Source organism: Pantherophis guttatus, chromosome 2 (assembly GCF_059756535.1).
Source record: "Pantherophis guttatus breed Tessera chromosome 2, ASM5975653v1, whole genome shotgun sequence".
In the NCBI taxonomy this organism is placed as follows: Eukaryota; Metazoa; Chordata; class Lepidosauria; order Squamata; family Colubridae; genus Pantherophis; species Pantherophis guttatus.
In genome coordinates, this window is record NC_142064.1 from 216,757,275 (window position 1) to 216,772,754 (window position 15,480).

General features: G+C 41.8%; 1 protein-coding gene across 15 annotated transcripts in view; it reads right to left on the minus strand.

Annotated features, from left to right (window-relative positions):
* IQSEC1 (IQ motif and Sec7 domain ArfGEF 1) overlaps positions 1-15,480 on the minus strand; it is a 298,864-nt gene that overhangs the window by 104,310 nt on the left and 179,074 nt on the right. Inside the window, exon 1 of one of the 15 annotated variants that reach the window (XM_087887808.1) lies at positions 9,822-10,020. The exons of the other annotated variants lie outside the window; for them this stretch is intronic. The gene's annotated coding sequence lies outside the window, so the exon portion shown is untranslated. Of the gene's footprint in view, positions 1-9,821; positions 10,021-15,480 lie in introns of those variants that run through there. 15 annotated transcript variants of the gene reach the window in all.

Below are 15,480 nucleotides of genomic sequence, written 5' to 3' on the forward strand. Positions count from 1 at the left end.
ACCTTCTGTAACACTTGCTCCCAAACGCCGCTTCCGCCAAGGCGAAGGAGTCAAGTTTGTAGTGGCGTATAAAGGGAGAGGGAGACATCCACGTAGCCACCCTACAAATCTCTTCCACGGAGGTCTGAGTCCCCAGGCTGCCGTCGTGGCTGCACTGTGGGTAGAGTGCACAGTTATCCCCTGAGGCACCAGGAGAGTATGAAGCTTGTAAGTCATGCTATGCATGTCCTAAGCCAACGCTCCACCATGGAAGGGGTCACCCTGTGGCCAAGAGTTGACGGCTGAAAGGAAACGAAAAGGGACTCCATTTTCCGGAATGAAGAGGTCCGTGATATATAAATACGGAGGGCCCTCCTAACATCCAATGTATGCCAGGTCTGCTCCAAGGCGTGCCGAGGCCTTGGGCAGAAATCTGGCAGGACCAACTCCTGTGCTCGGTGAAACAAGGAGTTGACTTTTGGAAGAAAGGGAGGGTCCAGCTGTAGGACCACCCTGTTAGAGTGAAATATACATAAGTCTTTCCTCACCGATAATGCCGCCAACTCCGAAATCCATCGGGCAGAAGTGATGGCCACAAGGAAAGCAACCTTACACGACAGGAGACGAAGACTCGCCTCCCTCAATGGTTCAAAAGGTGCCTTGGTCAATGCCTGTAAAACCTTGGATAGGTCCCAAGTGGGATAACGATGAAGCATAGGAGGTTTTAAGTTAGACGCTCCACGCATAAATGTCTTCATCCTCAGATGGTTAGCGAGGGGGCCCCATTCCCCAAAGGTCAATACTGAGCCCAGTGCAGCCACCTGTCGTCTCAGAGTATTAGGGGAAAGTCCCATGTCCAAGCCCTCTTGTAAAAACTCCAGCACTTCCACTACATATGCTGAAGTAGGGTCCAATTGTCTCATGTCACACCAACTGGCAAACTTGCTCCACGTGGCCTCGTAGATGCGTGTGGTTTTTTTTAAAATTATTTTATTTGATTTATATGCCGCCCTTCTCCGGAGACTCAGGGTGGCTTACAATGCATTAAGCAATAGCCTTCATACTTTTGTATATTTTATACAAAGTCAGCTTATTGCCCCCACAATCCGGGTCCTCATTTTACCTACCTTAGAAAGGTTGGAAGGCTGAGTCAACCTTGAGCCTGGTGAGATTTGAACTTGCAGTAATTGCAGGCAGCTGATGTTAATAACAGTGCTTTATCTGCTGCGCCACCAGGTTGAGGGCCACCTGGCTGCCTGCATCGTCTGGATGACCCTGGTAGAGAAGTTCTCCCATCTCAAGACCCTCCACTCAATCGCCAAATAGCCAACTGCAGTCTTTGCGGGTCAGGATGCTGCATGGGATGCTGACTGAGGGAGAACCTGTCCGGGGGAATCCTCCAGGGCCTGGCGACCAACAGGCTGACCAGGTCAGCGAACCATGGCCTCCTGGGCCAGTGAGGGGCCACCAACACAATCTCTGCCCCTTCCAATAACACCTTCCTGATGACAGCTGGGATTAGGAGTAGGGGAGGGAAGGCATATATGAGGCCCCTGGGCCACGGGGTCCTCAAGGCGTCCACCCCCTCCGCTCCCGGGGCAGGAAACCAGGACAGGAAACGGGGAAGGTGGGTGTTCGTTGGAGAGGCAAAGAGGTCCATCACCGGGCGACTGAATCGGTCGACTATGTCCGCAAACAGGGTGGGATGGAGCCTCCACTCCGATGGATCCACGGTGGCCCGACTCAGCCAGTCGGCTTGGACGTTGGCTGTTCCGGTGATGTGGTCCGCTGTCAGGGACAAAAGGTGAGTCTCTGCCGATTGGCAAAGGGTCTCCGCCTCTAGCATCAGAGGCCATGAACGAGTCCCCCCTTGCCTGTTTATATGGGCCTTCGTAGTTGTGTTGTCTGTGAGGAGGAGCACATGCTGCCCCCTCACCTGTGGTAGAAATGTCTGAAGGGTCAGACGTGCTGCCCGCAGTTCCAACCAATTGATCTGCTGGGAGAGTTCCAGCTGAGACCAGTGTCCCTGGGCCATATGAGACCTGCAATGGCCTCCCCAGCAGAACAGGCTGGCATCCGACGTCACAATCACCCTGCAAGGCTCCCTGAAAAAACAACCCTTCTGGATGGCCTCCAAAGTCCACCAACCCAGGGAGTGAAGTACCCGTGGCGGCACCTTTATTCTGATCTTGGATGAGTGGTGCCCACCCTCTGAAATGGAAGCAAGAACCACTGTAGTGGCCTTGCATGATACCTTGCCCACGGGACTATGGCCAGACAGGAGATCATTTTCCCTAACAGTTGGGATTAACAAGACCACAGGCACCCATCGTTCCTGCCGAATGAACTGTATCAGTGCTCTGATGCTCTCCTGTCGTTCGCGGGACAAGAAAACCTGACCCGCCTGGGTATCTATCAGGGCCCTTAGGTGGACAAGTCTCGTTGAGGGTAGAAGTTGGCACTTTGCTAAATTTACAGGTAACACTGAATCCTGATAGGGATCGACCTGAGGTATGCTGCCAGGACTGAAAGAATTTTGGTAAAGGTTCGAGGGGTAGATGCCAGTCCGAACGGCAGGGCGAGATATTGAAAGTGGTGGCCTGCATAAAAAAACCTCAAGTACTGACAATGCTCTAGTCGAATAGGGACATGGAGGTATGCTTCTGTTAAATCTATGGAAGCCAAGAAATCGCCCTCCCTGATTCCCGCTAAGATGGAATGCAGGGAGTGCATTTTGAACCTCCTGTAGCGAACATAGGTGTTGAGTCCCTTTAAATTTAGAATTGCCCTCTACCCCCCCCCCCCGAGGCCTTTGGGATGACAAATAGGATCGAGTAGAACCCGCACCCCTGTTGCTATGGTGGGACCGGCTGTATGGCCCAAATATCCAGCAAGTTCCAGATAGCCGAATCCATAAGTCCCCACCTGACCGGGTCTCGAGAAATAGGGCAATAGAGGAAATACCTCGGAGGAGGGGAAAGGAATTCGAGGGAGAGCCCTGCTCTTACTGTCTCCCTCACCCAATAATCTGATGTTAGGTCATCCCAACGGTCCGCAAACAGGGTGAGCCTGCCTCCAATAGGAGCCGTCACTTGGATCTTCTAGCCCTTTTGCCACCAGTGCCCCTGAAGGGCCTGCCAGACTGCTGCTGTCTACCCCTGACAAAGGAAACTCGGTCTGGAATACTGAAAGGTCTGCTGCTGATGGGGAAAGCCTGCCCCAGCTCCCCCCTGTCTGAAGGAGGACCATCTATAATAGGGCGATGGACAGAAATTGGTGCATCTGCCCTGGGAAGGGAGCACCTTCCGTTTATCTCTGGTCTCCACCAGTAACAGGTCTAAGGACTGCCCAAACAAATGACCCCCTTCAAATGGAGCTGAGGCCAACTTCCACTTGTTCTTTCCGTCCATGCGCCAATGGTGCAGCCAGAGCATGCGCCTCGCTGTAATAGAGGACACCATGGCCCAGGCAGAAAACTTGGCAGCCGCCAGTAGCATCACCAGTGTACTCCGCAGCCGCCAGAATCTTTGACAAATCTTGGTGAGCCCTGACATCCTCTAGGGCAATGTGGGACTGTAAGTGGCGAAGCCATCTGACCAAGTCCCTGGTAAAAAAGGATGCCGACATGGACACCTGGACAGCCCAGGAATCTGCCAGATGAGCCCAGCGAAGAGCAGTCTCCTCCCTCCTCCCTCCTCAGCCTTCAAGGCATCATCCGCATCCAGTGGCAACACAGAAGAGGAAGTGAGTGCTGCAACTGGTGTGTCCACTTTTGGGACCTCCAACAAATGAAGCAGAGCTGTATCCACTTCAAAAAGCTGATTCTCCAATCCCGTGGCTCTAGGTGCCGCGGTTGGTGAGACCCACTGCCTACAAATCGTGTCCAGGAAAATGTCAGGTACAGGGATGGTATTTGCTGCCACCGGCTGTTCCAAAAATAGAAAATCATCCTGGTCCCCACCACCCAGGTTAATATCAGCAGAAGAAGGGGCCTGTCCAAGGCCGGCAGTAGCCCGGGCCTTTGCTAACAGGGGCGGAGTTAAAGAGACCCTTAAAGTCTGGCCTCTGGTGTATATCCTGCTCTACATCAGAGAAATCATCCTCCCCTTGAAACTCCTCCACATAAAGGCTAAGTTCAGAAGGGGTAGGGGATTCTGGATTCTGGTAATCCACCATATTAGGCATAAACCTGTGAGACCTCAGGTCTGTAAGCGTACATTGGAACAGGTGCCTGACACTGCAAATGCATGCCTTCTGCTATAACTTTACGGATAGCTTGATCAATCCACCCTTTCATGAGATCTGGGACATCATATTCCCCCAATTCCCCTTGGTGGAGCCCCGCTGCAGTAGGAGTGAAGGTGGCCTCAGGGGCCCGAGAGACCACTCCTGAAGGACCAGGAGCTGTCTGAGGGTCCCCCAGTACTTCAGGGGACCAGGACCTAACAGCACCCTGCTGGGGAGACCCACTCTGAGGTGTATATTCTGAGCCTGTTGTCCAGACATGATTGGAGAGGCAGATGCCAACTGCTGTTCAGAAGCTGCAGAAACAGAAGAAGTCTGTGCTTTTGCAAACTTCTTGCCCAGGGCCCTTTGTCTCACAAGTGCTGTCTTCTTATCAGCCTTAGAAAGGCCAGAACGTGCTCTGGCCCTAGCCTTAATTTTAGCAGCTGCTGCAAGACTGCTGTCCTAGGCTTGATAGTCGCCCTGCTTACTCTGTCAGGTGGGGGGGGACCATGAGCCCTCTGCAGAAAACAAGCCTTGTCTGTCAGTGTCCTCCATATTAGGAGCAGGCAAATCCAGTCACACACCAGGACTTAAAGGCACAAAGGCCCTGCCAGCAATCCAGTCACAGCAGTAAAGAAATTATCTCTTCTAGGGGAAATAATCAGTCAGTCCCCCTCAGTTCAGACAATATAGAAGGAAAACAATGGAGAAATACTGGCCTGGTCCCACGAGGCAGTGTAGTCAAAATGGCCGCCGGAGTTCAAAATGGCCAACCAACGGTCCCTGCAGGAAACAACAGACAGGATCAGGCCCCAGGTCCAGCCAGATCAGGCTGCCCAGCAGGCCTGCAGGCAAGACGGCTGCCACTTATTGTCCTGGGATCCTATCCGCCTCAGTGGAAAGCCCAATCAGTCCTGGGACAGCGAATCCTTGCCGGGGGAGCAAAGCTGCCCGGACTTAAGCCTGCCCTGACATGCACGGGAAGCAAAGCCGCCGCGACTTAACCCAAGGGCAAGGCTGACTGGCCCCAATCGCTCCGCCATGCTCCCAGCGCTCCGCGGAGGTCGCAGCAATAAAAATGGCCTGCGCCCAGGCTAGAGAAGGCTGGCGCGGCTACAGGGCTCAGAAAGGCAGCCGAAATAGGAAAAAAAATGTCGCCCTGCATTTTTTTCCTGATCAGCGGTGATCAAAGGGAAGCCGTGCCAAGGCTCCCAGAGGCTGGCACAGCTCCAGCGGCTTCAACGTGGCTCCTCCAGCCCCAAAGGCAAGCCGCAATAGGTGGGATAGCTCCCCATCTGGCCGCACCCCAACAATCTAGTCCAGCGCTGTGGGGGGGTTGGGGAGGATGAGGGGCGCCAAAAGGGCCACCACCCGGCTCAAATCCGTAGCCACGGAGAGCCCTCCCATGCTGCAATTCAAATGGAAGCAACAATCCAAAAACACAAGTCAAGGAAAAAAGAAGGGAAAAAAAATAATAAAGAATAATAAAGATAACCTTATCCAGGGAATCTAAGCTCAGTTCTAAGCTCTGGAGCTAAGAAAATGGGTCCATAGTTGAGCCTGAGTTGAAAAAAAACTGAAGGAACGTCACCAGGGAGGTGGACCTTCAGAAGTTTCAACTCAGTCCATAGAGTAGAAGTAGAGCATAGAAGAACCCAGCCTGGCACCTCCCATTTCTACACTATGGAGAATTAATGATGTCTATCACAATACCTTACCCACTATACCAAAGAGGCTCTTAGCATAGCTTAGCACAGCTCTATCCAATACCTTGAATTATGACCAACTTCAGAAAAAGCTGAATAATAGTCACCTAAGCCAAAAGTTCACCCACTAACAGTAATACTTTTCTACCTGAACCTAGTTTTATTTATGACTCTTCCCTTCTTTTGATATGCTCAAATCTCTGCAGCTGTTTGTATACAAACATAAATAGTTTTGCTTTTGGATAAAAGACTGACTTTTAGTTGTTTCATTCCTATATCGTAAAAAGAAATTAGGTTTTGTTAGGAAAGTTGCAAAGAGAAATTTCCAAATCAATATATAAATCAAAGTACAGTTATCTTTCATTTTTTAAAATCTTGAAATTTACAAGTTTATATACCATCCAGCTCCCAAAACTTTAGTTAGTTTACAATGTAGAATTATAAACAAAACTCATGTAATTCTAATATAAATACAACTAAAACCAAATCAAATGCAAAAGACAGACAGGACATTGTAAACCTTAAGAAAAAAAGCACTGAAAAATCAACCACCAAGGTAAACATAACCATACTTACAGCTTTGCCTTTATGGAAAGAAAGGATGGGACTAGGTGTATCTCTGAGCTAAGTGTTCCATATTTTGGGGCCATCATAGAAAATGATTTGCCTTCAAGGTCATTCAACTTCTTGTAGAGATGGAATTTTTATTATGCCTTCACTGCATGCATGCAATGGATATAGATTCTGAATGTTCTTTATGAACACTATAAAAGAGCTTTCTGTTCCACTGATTCTCAGTTTAAGAACAAAGCAGATGTATCATAAAGCAAGCTTCAACCTCCCTTTGCAATTTCTACCGAGAAAGAGAACAAATGTAATGATTTTGTGTCTTGCCCAAAATTGTGTGTCTGTCTGTGTGTCTGTGTGTATGCACTTGTGTGCTTTTGGCAGCTCTAAGTATCAAGGTATAAATCCCTTTGCTTCCAATCATTACCTCCACCCCTGCCTCTTTAACTGACCTCAGTGCAATAGGTTCTAGCTTTGGAAAAGGACAACGTACATTCATGGAGTCTGCCCATGTTATTGTATTGGCCAAAGATTTTACAAGCATTTGCTTTCATGCTTCACTTCACTTATATAGTGTTCTGGCTTTCTGATAGACCACAATCTTTCCAAAAAAAAAAAAAAAAAATTACTAGTAAAAAACAGATGTAGTAAGGTCCATCTATAATGACTCTTAAGCTCTTCCCCACTAGTTCCAGTAATATTCAGTGATTTTATGCTTACAAGGAAATGTTTTCTCTTCTTCTGGGCTAAAGAAATATTTATCAATCCATCCAAAAGAAAGAAAATAAAAGAAAGGAGAAAAGTACAGCAACTAATATCTTAAAAAAGCATTATTTCTTTTCTAAGAGGATTTTATAAGAATCTTAGATGAAGCAGAATGGGGCTTGCAGCTGAACTAACACCCTCTATTATGCTCTCTAAAAACCATAATAAAGGCACAGTGTCATGATGGGCCATTTCTCAGACTGGGTCCCTTTTGATTCCTGCCGACTGTTGGCTTGAAGTTTGTACAAAGTTAAGTCATTTGAAGCTTGAAGTGTAGAAAAATACAGCTGGAATCCATAGGTGCATATTAGACAGCAAATGTAGAGATAGTCAGCATTCACTTTCTACAAAAGAGCAATCAGAATTTTCTTTCCTCCAGTAGAAAGATTGCTGGAGTTCAATCACTGAAGAAAAAAAGCTCACAACATTCTACTTCTAAATGGTAAAATAACTTAAAAAATTTTCAGTAGTTGCTGCCTAGCACTCACCTGTGTAGTGCTAAAGGCAGGCCTTATAAAATTTCCTGGAAGCCACTACAATTAACAGCTGCTAAAGATAAAAGCAGCATTATAAAGAAGAATTTTATAATAGGAAGCAATAGAATACTACGTTTGTTGTTAAAGGATGCCAAGGACTAAACATGAGTATATTTTTGACAGTTTTACAAAAAAATCACACGCATACATATGTGCAATGTATTGCTTATTCATGTTTTGTTGTTTATGATTCTTTCTTTCCATTAGGAGTACCAATTTACCAAGTGTAATAACTACATGACAACCCATATACAATGATAGGACACTGAGCTGCTAAAGGAAATGAGTATTCAATTATTCATAAGATCTAACCATTTACTAATATAAAAGGAATCAGAAAGGAAGAAAAATTAGATCCAGGCTGTTTGAAGGACAAAATGTAATCGATAGATACTTTCCATCATGAATCTCATTCGTACAGAAACATCTATATGAAGTTCTACAAAATAAATGTAATGTTCACATCTTTAAATTTTAGTATACCCACAACCCTATTTTATTGCAAGAGTAATTGACTATAACAATTTTGTACAATTTGAAGAAATATTTTAAACATGTACATTAAAATAGTGGGGAAAATATACAGAAAAATGATTTAACGTGCAAGTACCTAAAATCTCGAATCTTAAGTAGTATGTTGTAGCTATTCACATGTACAATAGGCCACATTTCATGCTATTTGCACAATTTCGCATAAAGCTTGTACTGGTTCATGAATTTTATATACCTATTTTGAAACCACTGAATAAATATATTCAGCTTTTCTTTTTGAAATACATTCCTAAATTTGCAATATATTTCAATCCATGTTTACCCAAACTTAAATCCCACTATGGTAATTGAGGCTACTTTGTAGTAATTATGTTCAAGGATTACAACTTTTAAAATGTAAGCTGTGAAAAAGAAGTCCCAGCCATAAATATATTGTTTTCTTATCCTTGTGATTTTTATGTATTATTGTATGCTTTTTTCCATTCATCTAATAAGAAATTGTTTTGTTTCACAATATTATCCAAAATAGTCGGGAAAACATGGATCCTAAACTAAATGTCAGTGAATGCAACCAGCAAAATTCATTCATTTTAATAGGAAATTCTATCAGTTTAAATATAAGAACATATCCAATGATATAGTTAGATCTTAGCAAGCTATTTTATCTTATTGGTATAGAAATTTCAAGCACATTCAATGTTTTTTTAAAACCTGAAATATATTACCTTTCAACTATACATATGGCTTGTAATCCATCACCTACCTATAAAAATATCTTGATATCTTAACCAACCAGTAGTTAAAATTTTGAAAGCTGTATTTAAGATTCTAAAACATTACAGAATGTTTTAGAAATTTCTCCTACCCTCAGTCAGATTTGGCAAAAAAGAGAATTTGTTCACAGAAGAAGATTACAAACTAGAAGATAAACTCCTCCTGAAAAATGGGCTGGTATTAAGAGATTTTGAAAACAATCCCATTTTACTTTTAATATTATATATCACACTTTTTCATATTAATAGCCTTGCTGATTCCAATTGCATTTTAATATTTTTAAAGGATGCAGAAGTGATAAACAACCCCCATCTTTTAATTATTGGTTAAAAAAAGGGGAAAACACTCACCTAAAGCTTTCAGGATTAGCAAACATACGTAATTGATCAAATGCACAGAACTTGAGACAGAAGCAAAAGGAATCAGTGTGGTCATTATAATTATAATAAGCATTTCTGGAGAGGAACTGATACAGTATAGAGCAGCCTAAAACTCTTAATCTGTTTAGCTGAGGAATAATCAGTTCTCTAGAAAGTACAGCCTTCTGCTTTCTGTTTTAAGGAAAAAAAAAAGAGTTCATTTTCTTCAGTTCCATTCTGAGCACAATTCGCATACAACAGGAAAAAGACTGAAAATCACTATAGCTCCAGCCCAATGCATGCAAAAGAAATAGAATGTACAAACATAATCTTCCACTGCTATACGGATTCACTTAATTACAGCCTTAGCAAAAGCTAGTGCTGCATTAACTTTCTGCACTGCATCATTCACCTACCTCTGATTTCACAGTTCCAGAGGACATAAAAAAAAAAGTCCAAATAACCAGTTGGAGTTCTGTCAGTTTCCCTTTGCAGTGATGATCAAACAACAACTAGGAAGGGTGGAGGAAGAGGGATAGGAGAGAGAGAGAGACACAGAGAAGCCCTATTGTGTCCAATAGGAGGATGCAGCTGGGTCAGTGCCTCAGCTGGAACAGAGTGCAGGATTCTTTGCTGAGAGATGTTCTGTGATGATCAGCACATTTGCCAGATGCTGTCATGATGTGCTAGACCCCTGCCTTTTCTTACTCTACTCAGCAGCCTTCAAAGCAACTGTAATTCATGCAATATCTAATCTCTTTAGTGCTTCGGACAATCTTATTGGATGAATAATGGCTGTTATCAGTTTTTAAAAATGAGAAGGCAAATGTGCAGGTGTGTTATATGTGGAATGACAAATAGAAATATAAATAAATGCATTTAATTACAAATTAATTAAGTCTCTGTATGCATCATCATACTTACTATTAAGAGTGATGCAGGATTAAATATATATTTCACAGCCAGACACCTACAAGCTGTATAATTTAGGAACACTGGACAGAAATGTAAGATAAACAGTATCAGAGCACTATTTATTTATTTATTTTAAATTTATATACCGTCCTTCTCCCTGAGGACTCAGGGCGGTGTACAGCCAGAATTAAAAAACATAAAATACAAATTTTAAAAAACAATTAAAATATATATAAATTTGCCCCAAAATTAAAAATACAAACCAATTTAAAACATTTAAAATTTCTTCTTAAGCCAGCCCGGCTTGCTGGAAAAAATGGGTTTTAAGGGCACGGCGGAAGGCACTAAGGTCTTGGATTCTCCTTATCTCTGGGGGCAACTGATTCCAGAGGGTAGGTGCCCCCACAGAGAAGGCCCTCCCCCTGGGGGTCACCAGCCTACATTGATTGGCTGATGGCACCCTGAGAAGGCCCTCTCTGTGGGAGCGCACGGGACGATGGGAGGTCGTCGGTAACAGCAGGCGGTCTCGAAGATAGCTAGGCCCGATGCCATGGAGCGCTTTAAAGGTGATAACCCACAAGTATAAGGGTGTTTTAATATTCTAAAAGTACACTTGAAAATCTCTTATACTGCATGTTAATTTACAGGAACAACAATTAGATAGATGTTAAATATAATATAAATTTAGGCTGATATATAAAGAATTTCTTCAAGGTGATTTAAACTATTAAAAAGCAAGGTTCAGTAACATCTTTCTAGGATCAATCAAAATGACAGACAAGAGTATACAAGCTTTACATCACTGTCCCATCTTGGCCTCCCAAAAACCATTAAATGAGGTCTTACATATTAAAAAATGATACTCTGGATACTAAAACCACGATATATCATATTATATAGTGAACAGTGGTTATATATATCTTATATATATAATATGTATTTATACCTACATTTATAGCAAGCAATTAATTTAATGCTCGTTTAGTTTCAAAGCCATCAATTGGTACTGCATATTTCAAAAATCCACATGCACCTGCTTTTGATACCAAAAGCGCCAATGTTCGCCTAATCTTTGCAATGATGAACATGTGATTAACTGGCACAAAGTAATAGGATATATGCTTGTGCCCAAATGCTGTAATAGAACGTCTCAATTGTCATACTGGAGGTACTGCATAGGTATGTACCTGTCATACTTTTCTCTTCCAGAATAAGTTAGCCCAGACTGGTTTTCAACAGACTGATCAAGAAGGCTACAGGTATTCTTTGTAAAAATCCTCTAGAATCAACAGTGTGTTGAGTATACACTGGGGCAGAAAATCAGTAATGCTGAATTAATTATGGATATTTGTATCTCACAGGTATGGATTACCAATGTGGAATAATTATAGCAATACCATCTTTTTTTAAAGAAATGGAAGAAATCTACATTCCTGATATAATTGAACTTGGCACTCCAGGTTGATTAACAGACTTAGGTCTGAAATTAGCAACATTACTCCCATTGTGATTACTTGCTATTGTTTGGACCCAAATAAGCTGCTCATTACTTATACAGCTTATGTCTAGGTTATTTGCAGTACTTTCTTCTTCTCCACAGGCAGTCCTTGACTTACACCTGGACCTGGAATTTTGGTTGCAAGGCATAATGGTTGTTAAGTGAGTCACTATGTAATTGAATTTGATTTTACAACCATTTTTACAATGTAAAGCAAGTCACAGTAATCATTATGTGAATCATATGGTTATTTTCTTTTGGAAAATAGCAAAAAGGTTGCAAATTGTGATCACATGACCATGGACTGCAGCAACTAATCGTAAAGTGAGCTGGTTGCCACATGCCTGAAATATGATCATGTGACCATGGCAGGAAATCATAATTTTGAGGACAGGTTGTAAGTAGTTTTTTAAAAGTCTGTTGTAACTGAATGGTTAAGTGGCCAGTCGCAAGTTGAGAAGTATCTGTTCTTAGATCTTTTCATGTCCTGCCATGGAAATGACTAACATCCATAGTTAACTTTTTTTCTTTAGATACTAAGGTCTATGCTTTAGAATGATATGTCATTGGAATTGAGGCTATGTATATTCTTCTATAATATACCACTTACTAAACAAAAAAGTATAATTGTTTCTTTTCAGGAGGGTCCTTCTATTGATACACTATATGCACGATTGCTTTATTGTAAAAAAAAATAAATTACTATTTCTCCATAGATTTCACTTCAAACGTATTTCTATATATTTCATACGTATTTTTACCTAATTTATTATTTTTCCTTCTGTTATATAGACAATGCACTACTATTTCTAGTCATGTCTTTTCTTCTACTGATTGAAATTCTCCAGGTTCTTCATCTTATCCTGTCAGGTTTCAGTTTTACTACAATCTATAAAAATACACCTGTCCATTTACTTACTTTTCCACTTTGATATTTGTGTGTTTTGTGTGTGTGTGTGTGTTTTATTCATAGCTGAAATAAATATCTATGTGGAAATTTATTTTCTCCTCATCAGATTCTATTCCTTTTTCACATACTCAATTATTTATTTAGAACAGGCAGATACTAGGATTGTATGAAGCTTCAAAGGGATGGTTTGCTTTCATAAAGCTTCAAACAAAGCACTCCACCCCCCCTCACACTGCAAGATTTTTCACAAAGCAATATGTAGTTTACCTTGATGAATGAAATGAGCATGTTGCTTTACTTTTCTCTACTTCAGAGCTCTGCTCAGCTTTTTGTCTGAGCATGGTTCCAAATACTTCCATGCTTCAGCAAATGCAAGTTTCAAATTGCCATTTTGCAATGTGTGTCAAGCTGCCCAACCTAAGGTCCTTTTGTCGCGCAATGAAGGTCTTCCAGGTTAGGCAGTTCATGTTTACTGTGGGCAATCCCTAAGCCATCCATCCTGCAAGTGCTGGAGGAGAAGGCTGAGAAGACCTTTCTTCTACAAGGTAGACTCAAATGCTTTGACAAGATGAAACAAATCATGCTGTCTTCAACACTAAAATTGCAGTGTCAAAACGTATCTGTGACACTCTCCCCAGATCTAGCAAGTTTCACATATTTATTTCTTGCCCTTGTTGGTAAAACTCAATTTAGTAAATATTACAATCTTTTAAAAATCAACCAGTACTTTTCTTTAATAACAAAGTAACATAAATTATGCCGAAGGAACACACTGACTCATACAGAAAAATTAAATAAACTAACATTTATCCAAATGTTGTGCTCTATAGATCATAGCACTATTTTTTAATGGGCCACGTAGTTAATTTTAAAAGTACAAAAGATGATTCGACTGTACTATTATTTTAAATTAGTTTTATAGGCATCTTACTGGTTAACTAGAAATACATCATTATTCAGACATAATGCAGACATGTTCTCTTTGAATTTCATTGACTAAACCTCAAGAGGACCTCATCTGTGCAAATGTCTATAAATATGATTACAGAAAACTAACATCCTATCAGTGTGGATTGGCTATGATCCAGCTTGCTGTGGCATCCTAACATTTTAGGTTAGGACACTGGGTTGGAGGTTAGCAAGCCTGCATTCAAGACCCGAGTGCTGCTGGATGGTGGGGTGAGTTCCCGTCATTTACTCCAGCTCCTTGATGGGGACATGAAAGCAGCCTCCACAAGCATGCCTGGGGCAACAATGATTTCACTGGCTAATCCTTTCATACCAGAAGCAAAATGGTGCCTCTGACATGAATGGGAGGAGGAATTGCAATTAAAGAAGAGTAGGCATTTTGCTACATTGTTTAAAATGAGGTGTCATTTCACTGAGTGTTTTGATCAAAGCTCCAATTAAAGCAAAACATTTTATAATATGGCCTTCTCTAGGAGACTAGAGACTCTTCTGGCATATAAAAGTGAACCAAATCAAATAGGTCTCATATACACTGAGTCAGCTGAAGCACAGCTATTGGGATCTCTATTTTTTTTTTTTTTTTTTTTACAGTTCTCATGTGGAGCACTTTTCAATTTTATCTCACTGGAACTTTTCTAATCCGGATTTCTGAGAGCAGTATTCAAGATACCCCACTGTCCTAACATCAGTCCATGACTGGAGGATGGCCTGATAAAAGTGGAAGCCCAGGTTTAGTTGGTGGGTGGTGAGGGAAGAATGAGGGTTGGCGAGGTAGGATTGGCACGGGGGCAACAATGGTTGATGGGGGAGCCTTCTTTCTCCCTGGAGGGAGGTGATTCCTGGGGACACACTGGAATGAATGGGGAAATTTGACAAAATTAATTTCAAATGCTTCTCACAAGGAAGGTCATTTGGGAAATCAGCAGGAAGTCAAATATCCACTGCTTTTCTATCCATCTCTGACCATCCTGTTTCTCTATTTAGGTAAGGAGATACCTCTAAAATGATAACCCAATGGGCAAATTAGACTGAAAACATTCTGCTTTGTGGAAATGCATATTTTTAAAGAAAAAATAGAATTGATCTATATGTTTTTGGTCTAAGAAGTTGCTGAAAGGTGCTAAATAACCAGGCATGTTCTGAACCACTGTGATTTCCCTTGAATACAAAAGTTACTGGTAATTAGGAAGTAGTTAGGGATTCCAGATTGTTGGGGGCAATATGCTGATTCTGTAAACCGCTTAGAGAGGGCTGTAAAGCACTGTGAAGCGGTATATAAGTCTAAATACTATTGCTATTGTTATACCTTATTTGACCAGTAGATGGCAACAAAGGGATGCAGAATCTAATACTCAAACCTTTCATGCTACCTAATAGTAATCTAGATTTTTTTCAGCCCAGGTAAAATAGCTTTCAAATAACATCCATCTTAAATGATATACATCATAATAGTTTCCTCCCCCACCACCACTGCTGAAAAAGTAAAGGCTTTTAAAGATATTTAAATATCAATGCTTGTAGGTATAGATAACTGTCTTGATGCTGACATGTTTTATTGAGCTGTTCTTCACTAGTTTGAGCATTCCATTTTAACTCAATGTTAAGTGGGTAGCAACTTGCTTAAATAGACTTGCTTAAGTTGCCACCAAAGTGAATTAACTAAGTAGCAAAATTTTATAGTTACAAGGTATACCAATATAATATTTTTGTAAACAATATTATTTATATGCAATCTGTTATTTTAGGTTTGATTACTCTTAGTTTCGTTAGCACATTTGTGCTA